Genomic DNA, 4377 nt, shown 5'->3' with positions numbered 1-4377 from the left:
ACCAGAAATGAAACAAAATAAAAGAAATTCTCTTGACTACTTTTGCCCTTGTTCTTAATTTTAAAGGTGCACTAGGAAACTGTTTTTTCAGTGGAGAGTCTGACCCGCAACCGGCTTGTCTCCTGCAAAATTCCACAGTATGTAAACAAAGAGATGACACCGAGCTACAGGTCAGATTTGTGGAGATGCAAGCCCACTCTGAGATAAAATGCATGTTTTTCAAGGTTTTCTGAGCACTTTAAATGAATTAAATGCGTTTAATGACATGCTGTGGGACATTCCAAGCAGAGTAATAACATCTCCATGGCGACAATCAAGTGGCAGACCTCTCATCAAAACAGTTAATGAAGTCAATGTGTTCAATTATGCACATAGGCACATTGTACCCTCTGGTAAATAGGAAAGGAGTGACTTCAGGAGAAATATAGCCATTAACAAGGAAACACACATAAAAACTGTATTTGTAGATAACCCAATTATTCAAGGTGACTTTGGTCAGAAGAATAAGACTGTCTCTGCTAATTGGAAGCGTTTCACAATGGGCCCCAGTGCGACTCCTTAGAATTAAATCCTAACAGCAGCCTTTTATTTATCCAGTTGTATGGACAGTGTGAGGGAAAAACATGTTTACAGCTGCTGCTTCCTGCTCTAGCGATGACACTCTCTCCGAAACTCTTTTTAAAGCAGAGTAAACAAAATGTACAATGTTGGCGCAAACATCCCCTAGTTGTGAATAATTAGCTTAATGCTTTAGCCGTGCAAGGTAGAAAGAATCGCCCTTCTATTTGCCCATAGAAAGCTAGCAATTGTCTTGTATCGTCTCTCATTGTCCCGCTGCCTGCAAAGACAAGCCGCGAAGGACAAAATCAAAATAATGAGTCTAACAACGCCACCAGTCTCCTCATCAGCACACAGCCGCGCACTGATGTATTGAACCATTTTAAGACGATGCTTTCAATTTCTTTTTGCCGTACAAATGGGTAACTTTCATGCTAGCTGTAACAAATAGGGAAGTTCCATCAAAAGTGACTGGAGTATAATAATCATTAGCGGACATGATGATACAGCGGACAGTGAAGAGGTGACCCCCATTTGCCTATGCTGTCCTACCTGTACGAAGGGCGCCATGATGGAGACTCAAATTAGGACTTGGTAATTAAAATGGCGAACATCATTTTTGTCCAAGCTGAGCGACAGTGCTTACAGTTAAGGAGAGGGTGGGGGTATAAATCAAAAGGCCTGGAGGTCAGCCCGACCCAGGGAGCACAAGCAGCACCTTTGTGATAGATACCCCTAGTTAAGACCGGCTCAAATGAAGCATAAAGATGTGTGTGGTAGATAATGACTGTTATTATGGAAGTGTAGAGCCAGCCAAGTTTTTGAGGAGGTTGCACTTTCGCTCCGAGAGTTTGGGAAGACCTGTTTAACATTTGAACTTTCGCAAGTAGCGATTAGGAGAATAATGTCTTGCCTTGCTCCCTCCTCTCTTCCTATAGCTTCAATTAGCTGAGTGACAATATATATATAGAAGACTTCCCTTTTGGCACAGCGAGAACAAATTTCAAACTGTGCCAAGAGGGAACAGCCAAAGTGAAGTGAAAGAGTTTTGTCTTCTTATATGTGGCACTTCTTGGGCACTTTTAAGTTTATGTGTTTGGTACAAAGGCTGATGCTAACGAGGAGCTGTAATTGCATTCTGACTTTGACCATTATCATCCAAAACAAGCTCTCATCTGGCCAGTACTTTTTATTCCTTATATAGTCTTTAAAGTTTAATTTGAAAGCTTTGCAATGGCTGCGGTGGAAGAAGTACTCCATTTTGTTAATTAAGTAAAAGTACAGATGCCACGTCAAAGAATATTCAATAAAAAGTAAAGTACATATACCGAAAATATGTACTTAAAGAGCCCATATTACGCTATTTTCTGATCTATGTTATAATGTTTCCTCATCACAAACAGACCTGGAGTTGTTTTTTGTTCCATTCACACATCTTTAACACACAAACCCTGCATATTTACGCTGAGTTCTTTTCTCAAAAAGAAAACACTCCGTTCCACCTTGTGATGTCATGAGGTAATACAGGAAGTACTTCGCTGTGTTTTAAACTACATACACCTTCACTAGAATCATTTGGATAATTTCATCACTGGATTTGCCAATCTCTGCTGAACTAAAGGTAAAAGGTCGCTGTTAACTTGAAAACTACTGCTTCATGACATCACAAGGTGGAACAGAGCATTTTGAGCTTAATAAAGTGTGAATGAAACAAAACACAACTCCAGGTCTGTTTCTGAGGAGGTAACAGCACTATAACATGCCTTAAACTTCACAAGAGTCAGTTTTGTGCAATATAGAACCTTTAAGTATAGTTTTTTAGTACTTTTACTTGGACACCTTATATTCAGTAACACTTTTCCTGTTCTACTTTGTACATTTATTTTATTATTAAGGAAAAAAGATGCCCTCAACAACATAAGAACGCAGAGTCATGGCTTTGAAGTGGCAAGTACAGACACAGGCATTCACAGTCAGATCCTCCTCTTCAGGTCCCCAGCTGGGCACAATGCTACAGCTTCTGTCACAAGTCTTCGAGGATAATGTATGTTTTTCAAAGCGTGTAGCCTGTTCTTTTGGGTTTTCTGCTTTCTCTTTTGTTTTTTTATGATGGACTCTGCAAGATATCCACGCTTTACATTCTGCAGAACAAACATTTGCTGTAATTGATGTCTGGAAACAAGATCTAATGCGGATTGTTGTAGTCTTTCAAACTGAAATTCTGCATTTTTGTGTTGGCAAATATGACATGTAAAGGGTATATACGTTGGAGCAGTCAGGTGAATTAAGTAGAAAGCGCTTGCCTCATCAAATGTATTAATGATCGTGCGGCGATGGATGCTCCGTCGGTGGCCATTAGTCAGAGAAAATGTAAAAAACACAACCAGCGTTTTTTAAACTTACAACGACGGATGAACACTTAACGGGATGGATGGCCTTCTCAGATCTGACAACTGTAATGACTTATGTAAATCAAGGGTTAAGTGGTGAAATGAGAGTGCTTCGCAAAAAGGGGTACAGGAGTGGAGGTGGTGGAAAACAAAGAGATAAGTGATGGTACGTGTTCTATTTGTCTTCATTTGAGTGTGTTGTTGGGGACGTAGAATGCTGAACATGGGCTGCCGTCGAGTCCGCTCATTCTTCTTGCTTTGAACACCTCATCTGCACACAAGGGGGTTGCTTGAAAGGAAAGTATAGCTTGTCTTATAAAGAATGTATAGTGCCAGGAGCCAGAGTCAGCTTCTCCAGTCCTTCAAGCTACAAGTTTGTCCTGTAATGAGTCAAGAAAATATTGTTGTGCGAGCGTATTTATCACATTGTAGGGGTTCAAATCTGCATGGAGACCTACAACATTTCTGTCCCGCTGACTTTCCTCGGGTATGGAAGGTCAAAACGGGGCCGAAACGTTGTACTAATAAAACTGAACCGAGAGTGAAACAATGCGCGGGAGTCTTCTCAAAACCTTTCAGCCAGTACCTTTCCTCCAACGCACTTGCCGCCCAGTCAGGTGTGGAGAGTCTACATAGAAACAAGTCTGTCTGGGGACTTGCCTTCCGTATAGGGTCAAAAATCTGAACCCGGTGAGTCAGTTCCTTCATTGTTCGATCAACAACAATGGTAAAAGAAAATGCAATTCTGTTTTGGAGTAAAAATGGTTCACTGCTCATCTAAATGGCATGTTCAGTTCTGATAAATATTCTAAAAAAATACAAATGCATTGCAAACACTCTGTCAGAAATGTATTAAATATAATTTTTGCTTGTATCAAATTTTGTTCCTCTGACAGTAAAATGGACACAGACACTCGCCTCTGTGTCTGTGTCCATTTTACTGCCATTTTACCATGCTTTGCAGTGGATAGAGCATTCATTAGAACCTGAACATCCTATTTTCAAGGTACGATATGCAACCTGTGCTGTTGCATGTTTAAAAAAGCCATTACAATGACAGCTGAATCGAGAACAAATACATGTTTTTCTCATTCTCAGTATATGGACAGGGCAGGGTTCAAGTGAAATCATGTGTGGATTCACTCACTGAGCTGCAGAGGCTGCACTAGCACTGTAAACGATTGACTGTCAGTGCAGGGGTTTAGTTAGATAATCCATTTTATATTGTGTAACAGGTTTGATTGATCGGTCCATAATTGTGTGTCTTTTCTACGCTAAATCTGCACTGCTATCTTGTTTTGCAGAGATTATTACAGAAGTTTTACCATCTTCACCCGTCATTTTTTTGTCCTCTACAGTTGCTACAGACTGCTCTGATCCCCATAAGCCTCTGTCTGCTGATCAGTACAGATTAATGTCCAGTTGTAGA

The sequence above is a fragment of the Periophthalmus magnuspinnatus genome, chromosome 20 (genome assembly GCF_009829125.3).
Source record: "Periophthalmus magnuspinnatus isolate fPerMag1 chromosome 20, fPerMag1.2.pri, whole genome shotgun sequence".
NCBI lineage: Eukaryota > Metazoa > Chordata > Actinopteri > Gobiiformes > Gobiidae > Periophthalmus > Periophthalmus magnuspinnatus.
The sequence above is the reverse complement of the archived record's forward strand: the minus strand, read 5'-3'. Positions refer to the sequence as shown.